At 45.2% G+C, this 19,810-nt stretch overlaps 1 protein-coding gene across 48 annotated transcripts in view; it reads left to right on the forward strand.

The window, feature by feature from the left end:
* Positions 1–19,810, forward strand: part of LOC105466558 (sorbin and SH3 domain containing 2) — a 379,599-nt gene that overhangs the window by 213,469 nt on the left and 146,320 nt on the right. For 3 of the 48 annotated variants that reach the window (XM_011715522.3, XM_011715530.3, XM_071092724.1), the window contains exon 3: positions 12,548–12,603. The exons of 43 other annotated variants lie outside the window; for them this stretch is intronic. The gene's annotated coding sequence lies outside the window, so the exon portion shown is untranslated. Of the gene's footprint in view, positions 1–3,681; positions 9,385–12,547; positions 12,604–19,810 lie in introns of those variants that run through there. 2 more of the 48 variants (XM_011715525.3, XM_071092721.1) reach the window with 1 other exon arrangement.

Below are 19,810 nucleotides of genomic sequence, written 5' to 3' on the forward strand. Positions count from 1 at the left end.
AAGGAAATTTGTAATAGGTCACCATCAAATCAGGATCTGCACCTTGGGTGCACAGGTGCTATGAGGAAGATGCAATGTGAGGTTGGACAGAGCCCACCGTGGCTCCAGTCCTCCTTGTCTACCTGAGCATAAGTCTGGACCATGATTAATTAATTCTTAATGCAAGTGCAGCAGACATTTTTCAAGACATCTGTCTAAAAAATACGAAAGCCAAAAATTGGAGCAGTCCCTGATCTCTCCTTACTTGCGGGAGGCATCTGGGAGGCCTAGTCTGTGTTCTTACTGGCCACGTTGGGGTTGGTGCTGCCCCTACCACCGGCATGCACTCCTGGATAGAGAGTCTGCTTCCCTAGTCCCCGCTGACAGCACCTGCTCAGGCATCTTTGCAGCAGCCCCTCCCTCTCCATCCCTGATTAGTCCCACATCAACCTTCCCCAGCTGCAATGGAGATGTGCTCACTGCCTGTATGCCCACCCGTCTCAGAACAAGCCACCTGCATCACACAGGGAGAACGGCCAGGTACTCTCCATCCCTGAGCCAGCCCACAAGTGTCCTCTGCTTTCTTTACCCTCTCCTGAGCACCAGCTGCCTAACAAAGTCAGCGGGCAGCCGGGGCAAAGAACAGTTTGGGTGACTTCAATATGACTCTCCCTTCTGAGCCCCCGATCCAAAGGAAGGCTCGCCCTTAGTGAATGGGCCTTTGCCGAAGGGTCTTCCCTAGGGTGAAGGGGAAAACCATGTTTCACAATTTCAGGCAAGTCTGAATGGTAGGAGCCAGATTTTTGCAGCCTGGTCTTTAATCCTTGGTGGCCATTCATTCCATTAGGCTTCTTATGTCATGATATGATTTCATCTCTGAATGTTGGACCATTTGGTGGACTCGGACACTGTCAGTCCACCAAACGGTTTTGACTTTGTGGAAAGTTCTCATTCTGAGATTCTGAAAATTCAAAGATTAATCCGATGTGGCAGAATCATTAGTGCCACCGCCTATCTGCACAGTTTGCAAGATAACATCACTTCATTGTTTGATTTGAGCTGAAGAAGATTATTGATCTAAACAATGATAACTTATCAATATTCTCCTATGAAATTCAACCAAAACCATAGATATCCTTTCATGATGCAGAGTCTAAAATAGTCAATGGACTATTTCTAGCCCGACAGTACACTATAGACTAGAGTAACATGCTGATTTAGTGAAACAGAAACCTAGATCCAAAACCCACAAAGTACTCTTGGGGACCCTGGAAAAGCCTGCATGGACCTCCTACAGTTTCAAGTTCCACATGAATGCAATAACGCATACAATGGGGTACATTGTTTCAAAACCACCAGCCCACATGTAATCATTGTGTAATTGAATAATTATAATAGCATCCAACCATATGAAATTTTAGGAAGTGAAAATTGGAGATCAAATAACAGAAAAAGAGAGAAGGGAAGGAGGAGGAAGAAGAGGAAAATGTGGAGGAGGGGGAGAAGAGAAAGGGGAAAGTGGAAGAAGAGGAGGAAAGGAAGGGGGAGAAGGAGGAGAATGGGGAAGAAAGGAGAAATGAAAGAAGAGGGAAAGGGGAAAGGTGAGGGGAAGCAGAAGAGGAGGAGGAAGAAGAAGGAGAAGGAGAAGAAGGAGGAGGAGGAAGAAGAAGGAGAAGGAGAAGAAGGAGGAGAAAGAAGAGGAGAAAGAAGAAGGAGAAGAAGGAGGAGGAGGAGGAAGAAGAAGGAGGAGAAGGAGGAGGAGGAAGAGGAGGAGAAAGAAGAAGGAGAAGGAGAAGAAGGAGGAGAAAGAAGAGGAGAAAGAAGAAGGAGAAGGAGAAGGAGGAGGAGGAGGAGGAAGAAGAAGGAGGAGAAGGAGGAGGAGGAAGAGGAGGAGAAAGAAGAAGAGGAAGGAGAAGAAGGAGGAGAAAGAAGAGGAGAAAGAAAAAGGAGAAGGAGAAGAAGGAGGAGGAAGGAGAAGAAGGAGGAGGAAGAAGAAGAAGGAGGAGAAGAAGGAGGAGAAGGAAGAGGAGGAGGAGGACAGAAGATAGAAGGAGGAGGAGGAGGAAAGGAGAAAGAAGAAGAGGAAAAAGGAGGAGGAGGAGGAATAAGAAGAAGGAGAAAAAAGAACCAGCAGAGGAGGAAGAGGAGGAGGAAATCATCTGGATCAGGAGGAGGAGGAGGGGCTCATCATCGGAATCTTAGTTTGCCCTGTCCTTCCACTCATTTACTACCTAAACCGTCTCTCGTGTAGAATCTGTGGGAGTTGGGGAGGGGAATGCAATGTGACTATGTGACCGAATAGATTTTGAAGCTAACCAGAGTTCTAAGCTACTGGGTGTGTACACGGAAAGGAGGTGGCAAATCTCCTTTCTGTGTACACACCCAGTGATTGTGTATCACAGTTTTTAGCTCTATGTTTTCATCCTCGGCACTGAAGGACAATGTGGAAGAAGCCATCACAAAACTCAGCCTGGTTTGAGACTGCTTTTGCTTCCGAAGGGCTATTTGTTCTTCACCATCCCAGGGAGCAACTGGGGAGCAAATTGGGAAATCTGTGCAAAATTAATAGCACTATCAGGAATCAAGCAGGTGTGCCAAAGAGAGAGTTGAAAACAGTCTGGGTTTTCATGCTGCACCAAAATTTAGTGAACTCAAAAGACTTATCAACAGCAAACTTCCCCTAAGCAGCATGTTGTCAAGCTAGCCTACCTCACTAGGATACCATGAAAAAAATAATAAATGGAAATTATTGTAAAAATATAATTTAAAAAGCACAAGGTATCTGATAAGGTAGCACTCCGGAACCTCAACCTTACCCGCTTTCTGACCTTCAGATCGGAGGCTTAGATCTGGGTTGCTTTCACAGATGGCGTAAAGGAGATGCCTCTCCAGGAAACCAGCTGGTCCCCACCACGCCCAAAGGCCTGGGAGGTCGGTCGCTGTGCCTGCCGGGCTCTTTAGAGGTTAGGATGGTGCTGACTCATGCTGCAGGTTGTGCAGCTGTGGAGTGTGTCAGAGAGTGTGCAGACAGTCTGAACTTCAGAAGCTCATGCCTCCCAGGTGTGCAAATCCCACATCAAATAGCACAGGTCAAAGCTTAGGACACGCCCAGAATCTACTGTGTCGGATTCATAAACGATTTTAGCAAATATTCCTCTTCCCTGACTTCCCTACATTTTCTCTCCTTTTCACCACAGCAAATATATCTTTATTTATGATTCTCACCTCATTTAGTTAAAACCTTTGCTAAAAGTTTATGTTTGTTACTGTGATAACAGCTAATGGCATGTGAGTGTTACTGTGTCAAAGGCTCTATGATGTAGAGTTTAGGGGGATATCTCATTGGATCCTTGAAGAAAAATGCCCTGGAATGGAAAATCCACAAGGCTGTGGTCTCTTAATCGGTGCTGGACGTTTCTGGATCCATACATCTGGGAAGTTGTAGGTGCCTGATGGATATTTACTGAAGGAATGAACAAATGGATGGGAGAGTTAAAAAGCAATCTATGAAGTAGGTGCCATTATTATTCCCATCTTGTGATATGCAAGGTTAAGCGGCCAATCAATGGTGGCGGTGAGATTCAAAGCCAGGCAGTCTGTCTGCAGAGTCGTGCTCCTGGGTGCATATGTTTACTTAGGCCAGTTGTTTTTGCTTTTTTTTTTTTTTTTTTTTTTTTTTTAAATTCACCGCTTGCTTTAGCCCTAAAGTGCCAGCCAACAGGCTTGAAAAATAAGATTCTCAAGGGTTGTTTGAACACTACCCCCGAACTGTTGGAGTCAGGGCTGGCCCCTGAGAGCTAAAGATTATCGTCTTCATCAGAATTAGCAGAGAAAACAAGCCAGAGAGACAAGTCCAATCGGAAATAATGCAGGGGAGCCAAGATGCCGATTTCAGAGAAAGGAAAGTCAGCAGATGGGGAGGGCCTCCAGCCTTGGCAGGACCAGCATCTGTATCAAACACGAACGGTTGGGAAATGTAGGCGTTGAGATACAGGCCGGGTCAGTGAGTGGAGGACCCGTGGGGCGGGAGGCCACGAGCACCTTAATACTTACCTCAAAGGCCAAACATTCAAGTTGGCTCCTGGAAACCAGCCAGTGTATGATTTCTGGCTGGGTATGTCCAATGTAATGGACCAGAAGTAAAGCAGATACTTTTAAAAAAATGTATATTAATTTATTTTATGTAGCCCCTGCTGCTGTGTCGAAGGAGGGCCAGAAGAGCAGGAGTATGTGATGAAAACTGAGGAGAGGCCGGGCGCGGTGGCTCACGCCTGTAATCTCAGCACTTTGGGAGGCCGAGGTGGGCAGATCACTTGAGGTCAGGAGTTTGAGACCAGCCTGGCCAACACCGTGAAACCCTATCTCTACTAAAAATATAAAAATTAGCTTGGGAGGCTGAGGCAGGAGAATCTCTTGAACCTGGCAGGTGGAGGTTGCAGTGAGCCGAGATCGTACCACTGCACTCCAGCCTAGGCGACACAGCAAGACTCCCCTTCAAAAAAAAAAAAACAAAAAACAGAGAGAAAGAAGGAAAGTGAGGAGAGGGCAGCTCTCTGGCCTGACCTCTGCTCCTAATGCAATCGCAGGACTGAAGAAGCAAAAAGTACTTTTCATACATGTCCCTCTGTTACTCTCTCTGCTTTTCTTCTACTTGAGTCCTCTTGCCCTTTCTGACATAATGCTAAAGGTTTCTAATGATGCCTGTCTTTACTGTCTTACGTTACATTATGCCAACTTGTGTTCATAGACAGAGTCATATTTAGTCAAGGTACTGACCACAGGTCCTAATTTTGCAAATTTTGGTTAGAATTTCTCTACACATTTTCGGAGTCTGAGTTTATGCCAGAGGATCAGTGCACGCTAGGCTGAATTGGTGCTGGGCTGAGTTGGTACTGGGCTGAATTGGTGCTGGTTTGAGTTGGTGCTGGTCTGAGTTGGTGCTGGTCTGAGTTAGTGCTGGTTCAAATTGGTGCTGATCTGAGTTAGTGCTGGTCTGAGTTGGTGCTGGGCTGAGTTGGTGCTGGGCTGAGTTAGTGCCGGGCTGAGTTGGTGCTGGGCTGAGATAGTGCTGGGCTGAGTTAGTGCTGGGCTGAGTTGGTGCTGGTTTGAGTTGGTGCTGGTCTGAGTTGGTGCTGGTCTGAGTTAGTGCTGGTTCAAATTGGTGCTGATCTGAATTAGTGCTGGGCTGAGTTAGTGCTGGGGTGACTTGGTGCTGGGCTGAGTTGGTGCTGGGCTGAGTTGGTGCTGATCTGAGTTAGTGCTGGGCTGAGTTGGTGCTGGGTTGAGTTGGTGCTGGGCTGAGTTGATGCTGATCTGAGTTAGTGCTGGGCTGAGTTGGTGCTGGGCTGAGTTGGTGCTGGGCTGAGTTAGTGCTGGTCTGAGTTGGTGCTGGTCTGAGTTGGTGCTGATTTGAGTTGGTGCTGGGCTGAGTTAGTGCTGGGCTGAGTTGGTGCTGATCTGAGTTGGTGCTGGTCTGAGTTGGTGCTGGGCTGAGTTGGTGCTGGGCTGAGTTAGTGCTGGGCTGAGTTAGTGCTGATCTGAGTTGGTGCTGGGCTGAGTTGGTGCTGATCTGAGTTGGTGCTGATCTGAGTTGGTGCTGGGCTGAGTTGGTGCCGATCTGAGTTGGTGCTGGGCTGAGTTAGTGCTGGTCTGAGTTGGTGCAGGGCCGAGTTAGTGCCGGGCCGAGTTAGCGCCGGGCTGAGTTAGCGCAGGTCTGAGTTAATGTTGGGCTGAGCTGCCTGTTTTGCATCTGGGACTCCCAACATGCACTTCCTGCTGCAGCGCAGACTGGATGACCTTCAAGGCTCTGTTTCACCGACTTTCAGCTTTCTTGACGCCAAAGCCACAGAGCATTCTTGAGTTGGAAATTACCTCTTTGCAAAAGCAAAGAGCACTGTAAAGAACTTGACCTGCCCACTCCACAGTGATATTCCACAGGCTCAAGTTTCTGTGCCACTTGAATTCTAGCTGTTGAGCTCCCTGCCATTTACATGCCAGCAGGGATGAATGTCCTGACAGCGTGTGTCCACTGTGCACGTGCTTCCGCGTGTCAGCATGGGAGAAGCCCAAGTATGATGTGTAGACAAGACCACCTCTTCTTTCTGCTCCATTCCTGCACAAGCCACACACAGCAGACTTGCATTTCTGTCAAGGGCTCCGGTTTTCCATCATCTATTTTTTATAGCACTGATACTAAACCAGTTGCAGCAAACGAAGGGTATTATTTCTGGTTTGAGGGCATTGCGATGCTGATTTACCGTTCCTAGGAAGCAAACTCACCGTGTTGGCCTCTCTCATTTTACCATGGGAGACCTGGCTCCACAAAACGTAAGTGTTTGGAGATGCTTGATATTTTCACAACATAAATAACAGTTTCCCTGTGCATGAGGGAGAAGGGTCATGCAATCATAAGATGGGAGAGGGATGGAAATGTTATTAGGTTCGATTTGTGGCAGCGTGACAGTGAGTTGAAGACAAGCAACAAAATTTGCCGCGTCCTGCAGTTTCTTAGTGTATCATTAATCTTTGAGAGACTTTGGGTATATTCTGAAGAACTTGGTGGCATTTCAGAATCAGTGCCATGCGCGGTTTCTGAAATGTCACCTCTCCTCATAGCAATGTGTTCTCCATATAAAATAAACCTGCATGTTTAGATTTTTAAAAGAGTGATGAAGATTTGGAAACCAGGAAGTGTCGAGGGAACCGTTTCTAAAGGACCAGAAGCCCCCAGCCTGAACACATACCTCAGTACACACATCCCCTCATGCACCGACAAACACACAGACTTTCAGAATCACCCTGCAAACTAGCAATAACATCAACTTCGAATGCTTTTTGCTTCCAGTAGATTTACTTACAATGATTAGCTAAACATCAATAACACATACATGCATTTCAAGTTGCCCAGTGTTAACTTTCAAATCTATTGCGTATTAATCCCTCCAGGCCTTTGGTGGTTTTGCCAGAGCTAACGCCCTACAATTCATTTCTTTATGAACATTTTCCACATTTTAGGTGTATAGCTATTATTGCTTTTTCAAACCTGTGTTTTGTTTTGCCCCGTATTTCCAACTCTAAGACCATTTATTCAGCTTTTTGACTTTGTGAGTGTAATTACCATTTTAACTGGTAAAAAAGAAAATGCCAGTCCAACCCATACAAATTGCCATTTTTCAGTGTTCCTGCGTGCCCCTGCTTTACCCAGCAGCAAGATCAGCAGAGCACCAGGATGGAGACAAGTCAGCTCTCAGCTGTTAGTCACCTGCTAGGAACCTTGACAGCTCATTGGCAAGTTCACACTTTTTTGATGCTAGAGTTCTTGAGTCCCTGACAGCCGAACCTTCTAACACCAGTTAACTATGCAAATAGAGAATGGAGCCCAGAGAGAGGGCTCCCTTGCCCTGGTATTATTTCCAACTTATTATTTTGGTCAAACACAGAAATCAGTTCTTCTTGAATGCTTTCTAATAAAAGGAAACAGTATGTGGATAGTGAAAAAAGGGAAAATTGAAAGTGTAACAAAATAAGCCCGAACTTTGTGATAGTCGCAGAAAGAATTCAAGGCCTAATATTTAATCAAAATTAATTTAACAAAATTGTACTAAGACTCCTCTCTTAGACCCACTTGGGGAATGTTTCAGATGCTTTTTCTATATAAAGATATGTTTAATCTGATAGAGCAAGTGGCATTTTTATAACCCAGAAAAATTATTTATTCTTAGGAAAGAAAAAATCCTGGACATGTGACCAGATATGGGAAAAAATATTTGGGGGTGACATTTTTTGGCATGAAACAAAAAGAAAATAGTTTTTTTATGAAATACTTGGCAAAGCAGAAAGCTTCAAAATATTTCGAAACTTGCCCGGTTGCAAAACCACACAGCATGTTTTGTTTTTTCTGTTTTGGAAAAAGGAAAATCTCTGGGCTTTACGGGCTCTCTGAATCCCAACCCTTCACTTCCCTTGACAGGAATTAGTTAACTCGACTGAAGTCGTGTTGGAATGCCTTGCCTGTCGTCTGCTCTGCACAAAAATGAAACACATGGCATTCTAAGAAAATCCCAAAAGCAGCCAATTTCTCAGAAAATATTGGAATGACCCTGGAAGGTTAACGGCACAATCATTGACACGAAAATTGCTTTAAATGTGGAAAGGGTGTCGTTCTAGGGTCAGCAAAGTTTATGTGTCATCTCAAAGCTCCACATAAACAGGCTGCCTCGATTGACTTGGAAGTGGAGGCAGATGTTGAGGGAGCCGTGGAAAGCACAGAAACGTTCTGTGATTATTGCTTCTGAATGCCGTGGCTTCCCTCTCACTGTTTTCCATCCCATAGGGTGTCCATTTCACGAAGCAGTGTCACTGCCATTGTGCAGGGACTCCTGAGCGCGGCCCACACTGGGAGCGCCTGTGCTCCTCTGCCTCCTCCCTGGAGCTCCCAGATGTTTCTGTAGCTGAGCGGAGAGCGGAAGCGTTTGCTTATTGGCAGGAAACTTCACTGTACTGTTAAAATTGTTTTCCCATTTTACCTCAGAACTCAACATGAGGTCTCGATCTTTAGATCGTGGACAGACCCTGACTTCGTGAAGATTTTGCATGGTCAGTGGGAAAGTCCTTGCCTTCATCACGTCTGCCCCCCACGCTGCAGTGCCCGTCCCTGCAGAGGCAGCCACCTTCTTCCTGGCTGGGCTGAGACCCTGTTCACGGCCCCACCCCTCAGCTCCCCACCCAGGCGTCAGAAGCAGGGTCTCCGAGCTCTCATGGACCTTATATAGGCTGTCTAGGTTTTGACCAGACAGTATTTTAGGTTTTATGTTTCATGACAGAATTCCCCTTTTCTCCCCACTGCCCACTTTAATGGAATTTCTTTCGAACTGCACCTGTATTGTCAGCACAGGCCTCCCTAAACGGTACAGCCATCCAGGGAGGGCAATGGGTCCAGTAAAGGAGAGACACATTCCTGACCCTGATGGAGGAGAGGGGAGACCACCTGCACTCCACACCCCGTCCCCAGCCACTTTGCTTTCTCCTGCAGTCAGGCCTGGGCAGCTGCGGTTCTTCTCTATCAAACCTCTTTACACCCCCAACCTGGAACTTGAAAGCAGAGGAAATTCTACACAAGATTAACCTCTCCTTCTATCTTGCCTTGAAAACAGTAAAGAAATAATGCTTTTGGAGCACTTAAATAATTGCTGAAAAGGGAAAAATCGCGGGCAATTCCGATGCCAATGAACACTGCCAGTTCTTCCTTCAGGCACTGTTCTATAGGCAAGGAGGTTAGAAGCTCAGACTCATAGATGTTGCTAAGAGCAACGCGGAACTCGGACATTTTTCACTGTGCTTTACTTGGCATGCCAACTTGAAGGAGAAATGTTAGCAATGGGGCACAGGGAGAAACCATGTCAGTAGGTATGGTATTGTGTAGTAAAATGGAGTGGCCTTGCCTGTTGGGGAGCCTTTCAGTCTTCCTGACTAAGGACTATCGGGTTCCTGGTTTTCCAAGTCTCTGCTGAGGGCGGGATGTTGTGCGGATGAAATCTTTCCCCTCCGCAGTGGTCGTGGCACACACAGACGTGTGAACCTTGACCACAGGCTTGACACACCCTGGTGTCATCAGGTGGGTTGTGTCCCAGTGGCCCTGAGCCAAGCAAGACCCCAGGAAAGACTCTGGAAAACTGAAGGGGGCTGGATGTCACCCACAGTACGTACCATGTGCCTGTAACGAAGCAGGCATTGGTTTCATTTAGGAAAGGTATTGTGTCCGAAGCCCCATTTTTAGGCTGTTAAAGGTATACAAACAGAAACGAACACTGCCGTCATTAACTGACACTGGCTTCAACCTTTCCTGAAAATCTGCCTTCTCTTCCTACTTTCTCTGGAGTCTCAGGTCTGCCCAGGAACCTCCAGAATGCCCAGTTCCTTTGACGTCAGGCTTCTTTTACCTTTGTAGGCCCAGGGCACTCACAGGCCAGGAAAGACTTTTAAATGAGAACATCAATTTGCTGCTTGCTTTTATTCCGCGACTGCCTTAGGTGCAAAGCACGCTTTTTTATTTTAATAGAAGCCCAGGCTTGCACGACAACAACTTCATGAAGATTGGTCATTTCTGAGGATGACAAAACCACAAAGTTTGTTGAGATTGCTTCTTCACTGACAGTCTCTAAGCACCGAAGAAGCAATGCCAAGGCAAACTCCGTGGGATGATGACAAGGGTCCCTTGTGCCGTGGCAGTGGAGAGTGTGTCTGAGCCAGGCTGTCTGTGGGGAGACCCCACCCCACCCCTGAGACCTGGGTGACTTGGCACCTGTCTATGGCTCTGCTTCCCCATCCACAAATCAGAAATATCGCGGGCCCTACTTTGTGTGGTGTTGATATAAGAATGTAGGAAAGAGCTTGCTGTCATAGTAAGCACAGTAGAATGTTGGCTGCAATAAGTAATTGTGTTGCTGGGAACTCAGCAACATTAGGATCATACTAAAAATAAAATGTAAACATTTTTCTGGGATATGTCTTAATTGCAACTGTTAACTAAGGTAAACTTCACGAAGACATGTATAGAATTTTAGTTATCTATAGGTAACTACTTATTTTAATTCATCACGGACTAAGGGGACAAAATTACACATACACACACACACAAACATACATTACACCCCCACACACACACATACACACAAAAGTACACTACACACACACACACACAAATGTACATTAGACACACACAGACACATACACACAAACGTACATTACATCCACACATACACATACACACACATACATTACACACCCACACACACACACACACACACAAACGTACATTACACACACACAAATGTACATTACACACACACAGACACATACACACACACACAAACGTACATTACACCCACACATACACTTACACACACACACAAACATACATTACACCCACACACACACAAATGTACACACAGTAAGTATTTTTGTGATATCATCTAGGGATGTCAAATTAACAAAAATTAACGTGAAAACAGATGCATTTTCAATGAGATTATCACCCGATATTATTTATAAACAGCTTAAATAGAATGAAGACTTGGAAGGATTTGGGGGAAGGCTTGTATGTGAGTGTGTGTGTGTGTTTGTGTGTGTGAGCATGTGTGTGTGTGTGTTTGTGTGTGTGTGTTTGTGTGTGTGAGCATGTGTGTGTGTGTGTTTGTGTGTGTGTGTGTGTGAGCATGTGTATGTGTGTTTGCCCTTTTTTCCCTTTGTTTTCAGGATAGTTCCATTTAGAAAAAAAAAGCTTTCCTCCCAAATTTGCAGATATCTGCAAATAATATTCTGCCAAGAAGCAAAAAAAAAAAAAAAAAAAAAAAAAAAGTTTACTATGATTCAATGGAAGCCAGTCTCCTAGGATGTCAAAGCAGAGAACATGTTAGTGTTAGAGCATTGATGTATCTGCAGAAACATGCATTGCTTTTCACCGTGAAATCAGGGCCATCCCTTGAAAGAGGTTAATGAGGCAACTGTCTCATGAAGGGATATGAGGACCCCTGGCAAGTTCCTACCAGCCCTCAGGCAGCTCCCCCACATCCCATGACCCTCTTTTCCTACCTAGTCTCAAATTCCTGTCCATGAGGGTCAATCCTGTGTTCTGGAAATGCACAGGGCTTGCATAAAGTTTCTTATAATGTGTCTGAGAGAGGAGTGCGCTCCTTTTCTGTTTGCACAGTGTAGAGCCTTAAATGGTCAGGTACACTGCTGCAGCTCTATAAGTTGCAGAGACCAGTCCCTGAAAGGGAATTCCAATAGTGAGAAGAGGCTGCAACAGAAGTTTGTTGCCAAATTGAGAGAAAGAAAGGATCCTCAAGAGCCGGTGTAATGGTCAAGGACGAGGGGGACCTGAAGAGGTTTCCTTGCGGCCTGAGTGGTTCCAGGTAGAGGGAAGGCTCTGGAGCCCCAACAGGGAGAAGGGTATGGAGAGAGAGAGCATTTGGGGAGAGCTGACTTTAAAATGCTGGAAATGACTTTGCTTCCCTCTCACCCTTCCTCTCTCCCTCCTCTCCCCCTCATCCTATGCAGAGTTGGAAAGGACTGGAAAAGCAAGGAGGAGGTGGGAATGGCAGATGCGAAGGATATTAACACTATGGTCTTTGCCGTGCTGCGTGCTTCCATTCTATTGAAATGCCGACCAGTGGTCACACAGGAAGTTCGTTAGAGGAATTTTGTATTAAATAGGGGGCAAGGAAAGAGGAACCAAATCAGCAAAACCAACCATGGGGCTGCCAGTATCACACTGCCTGCTTCACCCCCACCTGAAACCAACTGGGTAAAACAGCCAGATTTCCCCTTTTCCATATAATTAGCTGATGGTGACTAATTGTAATATGTGACAAACTGAAAACTGTAAGTGTCCAGCCAGTTTCCTTTTCACGGTGTTTGTCCTGAGAAGCAGGTAGGCATCAAACGGTGTAAAGAAAAGAGTGTATGATGATAACCTTGTCCTCAGTTCGATCTCGCCGCTGTTTCGGTTGTTTGGGGGGGTGTGGGGCAGCATCCCACCCACCTATTTATTGTGACATTTCTTTTCTAGAGCCAGAATAGGACAGACTCGTATACCATTCTGATCTGGGTGCATTTCTTCAGAAGGTACGCTGTCCTCATGGGGAACCACCACTGCCTGGGCTGGGGCTGATGAGACCAGGAAGAAATTTAATGCGTGCACTTTAACAAAAAGATTTCCCAGTAAGTTAAGAAAATAAGACGGTGGGCGCCAAAGAATATGCGCATGCCCTGACGTCTCCGTGACGTTCACTTCTGTGCCGCCCCCAGCAGCATGTCATAGATACCCTTGATGTAGGCTGATTGATTTGTAAGAGGCCAGGGGAACATCAGAGGAAGTGAGGCCAGGAGAAAGCAAGGATATCAAGAGAATTCGCTTTTTTCTCCCAGAGTGATTGTTTTTGAATTCTTCGTTCTGCCTTATTTCAGAGTGAAATATCAGGCCGTGGGTCTAAGGAACATGGCAAGGAATCTGTAACTGATCCCCTTGTGCTAAAGCACATTCCTTCATGCTGCTTCTCCCTTCCCATATAGTGTCTGCCTCTTCTAGAGGATGCCTCTTGGTCACTGACGCTTCACAGGGGACCAGGAATGCCCTTATCCCCATGCACACACCTTGTCTCAGCCCTTCCAAGCCCCTCCACCCCACCAATGTGCAGTTTCCTGCCCCTCCACCTGGCTCTGCTTCGTGGGGCTCCAGAGAAGCACAGGATGGGCCCTTGCTCTAATGTCGCTGTGCACTGTTTCGGAGCCAGTGGGCGGACCCCTGCTGGCCTGCTGGCTCCCAGGCCTCCTGGCTCTCTCTTTCTGAAATCACCACAGTCAAGGGTTATCTGGATTTTACTACCACCATATGTCACTCCTCTAACTCAGCATAGAGAAATTTACCCAAATCTATCTCCCCAAAAGCAAATTTTTTTAGTTCTCTTACCCCTTCAGGTCACATTGGTGCAGTCTTTGGGTTGCAATAGAAGAGATACCTAGAGGCTCCGTTTGAGCCACTGTATCAGTTTCCAGAGTTGCTGCAACAAAGTGCAACCAATTGGGTGGCTTAAAACAACAGAAATCTATCATCTCACACTGTGTGAGGGTGTAGAAGTCTGAGATCAAGGTGTCAGCAGGGCCGGATTGCCTGTGAAGGCTCTAGCAGCGAATCCTTCCTCACTTCTTCCCACTTCTGGTGGTTGCCAGCAGTCCTTGGCTTATGGCAGCATCACCCATCTCTGCCTGCATTGTCTCACAATGTTCTTTCTATGGATCTGTCTCCAAATCTTTCTCTCCATATAAGAATACCAGTCATTGGATTTAGGGCTTGCTTCACTCCAGTATGACCTCAGTTAACTTGATTACATCTGTAAAGATCCTGTTTCCAAATAAGATCACTCTCACAGGCACTAGGGGTTAGGAAGGACTTCAATATACCTTTTTTGGGAAACACCATTTGCCCACAATAGCTACTTCTGGATATTGGATCATCTCTAAGCAAGAAGCAGCTCCAAATTTTCTACTGTAAGCTCAACACACAGCCTTTGATTCCCAAACCCAACACTCACCCCTTCCCACATCCACAGAACTGACCCACTCTGCAAGGGCCCCGGGAGGGGTCCTAATGTCTGTTGGGCAGGACTGACCCATGTGGTCCAGGCTATTTCTAATTGAAACCAGAACCCAGAGGACTAAGAACCCCTCACAGTCATGCAGGCACTTTGGTCTCCCTGAGAAATCGTGAACTTCTAAAACCCTGGAAAATATCTATATGAATATCCACAGAAGCCTGGAACTTACTTTTTCCTAGGTAATATGATCATGCTTGTAGCAGGTGACTCTTCTCTGACACTCTGTCACACTTTGATGCTCTTCCTATTCACATATGCTATTGAGATTATCTTCCAAGGGAATGAGTTTTTCTAAAGCCTGATGTGTCCTCTTGATTGTTCTGACTTTGGAGAGTTACAGAATGCCTGGGAGTGACTTATTCTTATGCAAATAATTTAGAAGATCACCAATCTCCATGGAACTTTCCATTTTCTACTGATACATTACTTTCAAAAGGAAAGGTTTAACTTCCTCAGTTGTAAATCAGGTTTCACATGTGCATGTTTTTCAGAAAAGGAGGTCAGATATTGGAGCACAGACCTCAGATTTTGAAATTTATTATCCACAAGTTACAATGATAATTTTGTGATACTCTTGGTCCTCCCTCTGCACACTAATTTGATGTATATCTAGAGTGAGACAGAGAGACAGAGATAGAGAGAGAGACAGACAGAGAGAGAGAGAGAGATAGGCAGGGAGGGAGGGAGAGAGAGGCAGGGAGGGAGGGAGAGAGAGGCAGGGAGGGAGGGAGAGAGAGGCAGGGAGGGAGGGAGAGAGAGGCAGGGAGGGAGGGAGAGAGAGGCAGGGAGGGAGGGAGAGAGAGGCAGGGAGGGAGGGAGAGAGAGAGGCAGGGAGGGAGAGAGATAGGCAGGGAGGGAGGGAGGAGATAGGCAGGGAGGGAGGGAGGAGATAGGCAGGGAGGGAGGGAGGGAGGAGATAGGGAGGGAGGGAGGGAGAGAGGCAGGGAGGGAGGGAGGGAGGGAGAGAGAGAGGCAGGGAAGGAGGGAGGGAGGGAGGGGGAGAGATAGGCAGGGAAGGAGGGAGGGAGGGGGAGAGATAGGCAGGGAGGGAGGGAGGGAGGGAGGGAGAGACAGAGGGAGGGAGGGAGGGAGGGAGGGAGGGGGAGAGATAGGCAGGGAGGAAGGGGGAGAGAACACTTTCTAAAAGCCAGTGCTTGGTTCTTGCATCAGAGAATCTCACTGAAAAAATAAATACCAAGAGGCTTAGTTAGGTATGACAGGGCAAAGATATTTTATAAATATTTTGGCAAGTAGAAACAAGAGAAAATGATTTGTGAGGTATTTTCAAGAGAAGCCAATTGAGCTTCCTCATTTGCATGAAGCGTCTGAGCTGTTTTCCTAAGTTCCAGCTCCTCCTCCTCCAGTGGGCAGCGTTAGAGCCTCTGCATTTGACTCTGTCAAGATGAGACCGTAGTGAAGTTCGCTCTTTGTATCACTGATGAAAGAAAGGATTTAAATTAACCGTTGGGACTGAGTTAAAATAAAACAAAGCTATTAAAAGATCATGGCTGCTTGACCATGAGAAAAACCTAGAAAATAGTCATTGGCCAGGCACGGTGGCTCACGCCTGTAATCCCAGCACTTTGGGAGGCCGAGGTGGGTGGATTACTTGAGGTCAGGAGTTCAAGACCAGCCTGGCCAACATGGTGAAACCTTGTCTCTACTAAAAAAATTACAAAAATTAGCCGGACGTGGTGGTGCACCCCTGTAATCCCAGCTACGCGGGAGGCTGAGGCAAGAGAATTGCTTGAGCCCAGGAGGCAAAGGTTGCAGTGAGCCGAGATCGTGCCACTGCCCTCCAGCCTGGGTGACAGAGCAAGACTCTATCTCAAAAAAAAAAAAAGAAACTAGTCGTTGGCATGAGTCATTTGTTCTCCAAGAACAGCATTCTGTTGAATGGTCTCCATGAGGAAAATGCTCACGTAGATACCATTGGTTTTTTAAAAAATTATTTCATCAGTAACAATGCAATTTGGATAGAGCCTGATCTGCAGCTACATCAGAACAAAGCCTTTCGAGGCTTCACAATGGCTGATACATACTCACCTGTTCCCAGCAGGCAGCCAGGATGTCCAGCTCCAAAGGCAGAGCTGCATCTAACACCTGAACCTGCCCAAGTCTGTGACCTCCAGGACTCTAGGGGTTAACCTGTTCCCTTGTTCTAGCTCTGGGATAGCCCAGTGCAAACTGACTACTGCAACCTGGTTGTCCTCTCCATGGCCTGCAGCAGTTCACCCAAGGAGTCCCTGAGCATCCTTTTTTGGAGGAACTACAAAGAGACTCGCTCAAGGACTTCCTGTCAGCAGCAGAAATGCTGAGTCATCAGTATTCTGTTACAATTAATTGAATGCAGTGCTGACCGTGGTGCGGCCAGATGGACAATAATGAGGGCTCCAGGGCCCCAGCTCAGTGCTGCACACAACGGGTGACACCAAAGAAAAGCTTTTATTAAAATAATACAGTCTATAATGAAGAAATTAAATTTTACAAAACTTCAGCCCACTCTCCAGATGATAAAATGAACTCTTACGAATATTTCTTTTCCAAGAAAAAAAAAAAGAAAAGAAAGTATATTGACCTTTAAAAAAAACAAAATTAGAATTACACTGTCCTGTTTTGTACCTTGTACTTGCATGTCACTATTTTGAGAATATTTTTCCGTATCATTAAAACATTCTTTGAAAATGTAAACTTCACTAGCTACAGAGGGAATGAGATAGTAAATAAGTAAATTACAACACACCCCGATGACAGAATACAAAACATTGATATCTAATGTTAGAGCCAAAAATTCTTCTACACTGTTATATTTTTCTCACTTCCCTGAAAAAAAAATTACATAAGTTGTACTGTACAAGGAATGTTTTCTTTTCTCTCTACAAAGTAGATCATGGTAATCCTAAACTTAGACAGACCCATCTGGAATCTGAGTCATTAGACTAAGTAAAAAGAAAAAGAGGAAAAGTAATGAAGCACTCCCCCGGGAAACTGAAGATCTGTACTATTCCTTGTGTTTCACAGAGTAGAAATGAGGGAATCTGAGCAAACATGAGACTGGATGATTTTCTGGAATTAACTGACCTGGAGTACACAGGTCCACGTGGCTACAGAAGTGTGGTCATCATTAGACCGGACAGTGAGGACTGTTCTCCCCACATCAGCTCCGCAAGGACGAAGCAGGCAGAGGAGGCCCTGAGAGTCTAGTTCCCCTCGTTACTTATTCAGAAAATGGAAATACAGATGGAAACCCTGTCTGTAGTTCCTTAGAGGGCAGTCCTCTGAAAGTGGGGATTTGCTGAGCGGGCCCGGAAACAGATGAGTCGAAAGTTAATGAAAAAACTAGATTTTCTGTCATTTTAAAATAGGCGGACTTAAAAGTTAGTCGCACATTACCCTGAACAAGAGTTTTCCTTGTTGAACACCAGTAGAACGTATAACTTATACTTTACCACATAAGGAAATAAAGGAAAGTGGGAAATAAGAAGCAATTTCTATGACTCAGAGATCTGCCCTTCCTGTAGGAAGATGAACAACTACCATTTATAGAATTCTTATCATGTGCCCGTTCACTGTGCTAAATGCATTACATCTATGATTTAAGCCTCAGAACAACCACTGGCAAATAGGTGTTGTCATCCTATTTTACAGCTAAGGAAGAAGAGATGGAAGGGCTGACTTCATTCATTCTTCCACTTACTCCCCTCAGGAAACATGCCTTTGGCTCCTCGTGTGCAGCCAGCTCAGTTCCAGGGCTGGAGATGCCTCTGGGAGCAAGGCCATCATCTCTGCCCACTCAGGGAGCAGACGGGACATGCAGCTGAAGTTTGCATCTGGTCTGCCTGGCTCCAAAGCACTGAAACCAAACACTAAATGGGCGATTTAATGAGAAACCTGGGAGATGTCACCCTGGGAGACAAGAAAATAGTATTGCATCTTAATTAATTTTCTTCCTGATCTGAGAATCGCCATGATTAACTTTAGAATTAGGAATGACTCTGATTAAAATAATTAGCGCTCCCGTGCATCATTTTGTGATGACAGGTGAATACAGAAGGCATTCGGTTAACCAGATTTAGAAACAAGGCCCTGTGGTTCTGCTGCTTCACCTAAAATAATCTTACCGACCACCATGCTTACATAAAACAGATGGTGAAAGAGGTATCATCAGTATTCATCTAGAGCATAAGAGCCATCAGGATTACTAGAGTTAGACGGAATGGCTATGACAGGACCCTAGGAAAATACTTTCAAGTGATTCCCATCCACAAATACGGGGTTTCTGGGGGCAAGCCCAAAGCCTTAATCAACCCTACAGTTGGGTGAAAACATTTGCCTAAGTAACAGATGGTAGAACCAGAGCTTGAACGCGTGAATTCCTGGTCAGGTTCTCTCCAGCACACCACTCACTAGACTTCTTTGGGGAGCACAGTCACTGGTTTTGCATAAAACCTTCCAGGCTCCATAATGGAAGGGAGAACCTTAGCTGGATCCAGTTCTTGGGCAGGCTGAATAGACCCGCAGACTCAGAAAGCAAGCACCTGGTTTTCACAATAGAAATATGTTTTTGAACATTCTGATAATCCCCACAAAAGTTATTCTCCATAAGTTTACTGGAAAAAGTTAATTATAAGAAATTGACCATGTATATTTTAAGTGTTTTTCAATATCTAACTCCTAGTCAAGGATTATACCATAAGGATGGTTTGATCATAAAAGCCAACCATATTCCAGTGAAAGTCACCAAAGAAAACATACAATCTGTCTGGAGCAGATTCAGGGACAAACATTAATCAGTAACTCAAAACAGTGACTGAGCTGCATTTTTCTGAGGTTTTATTTTTTCTGAACAAGCTATTTGTCTTGATTCATGTTAAAATGTGTAGCAAACCTGGTTGTATCAAAATAAGTCTAATCATAGGACATTTTTAGAAATCATGCTTTTTGTTACATAATGGTTTAATAACCTTGATAAATGAAGCTGGTTTCCTAATGAAAACCTATTTATTTACAGAAGCTTGTTGAAATGAAGTTAATAATGTCTTCAGGCTTTTCTCTTTTAATGTAAAGATGAACTGATAAAAGCTTAATTTGTTAATCTGATAACAAAGTTATTAACCTGTCCTAATTTCAAAACAATCAAACACATTGAAATAAATAAGATTTGCTCATTATAAATGCCCGACACAAACGTATAGCTAAAAAGCCAATTACCTAATTTGTTGAAATCCTTTTAACTTCTACTTATATGTGAGTATTGTTACTTTGAACGTAAATCATTAACAAAATCCATTGACTACACCTATTTGGTTAGCTGTAATTGTGACTGCATAAGCAGTAGGGTCGTTAATGCAAACGTGGACAACCATAAGAATCTGTCCACTCTTCAGACGGGATGAGAATTTGCTCTGATGAAGCTATTTTGGTCACATCAATGCAGGCTGAAGTGAATGACTCCTTTAGTCACCATGGAAATCACACCAAGCCATACAAAGAGACAAGCACGTGTATTTCCAGATGCTGCTGCTTTTGTGGTGGCGTCTGTCCAGGGCTTCTGATCTGTTCAAAGCATACTTAATGTCCCTCAACCTAAACTCGCTTGGTTTTGCTCTCCCTTTACACTGTAGTTGATTCTCTGTAATAGCCTCAAGTAAATATAAAACAAGGCAACCCAATACTTT

This window comes from Macaca nemestrina, chromosome 3 (assembly GCF_043159975.1).
Source record: "Macaca nemestrina isolate mMacNem1 chromosome 3, mMacNem.hap1, whole genome shotgun sequence".
NCBI lineage: Eukaryota > Metazoa > Chordata > Mammalia > Primates > Cercopithecidae > Macaca > Macaca nemestrina.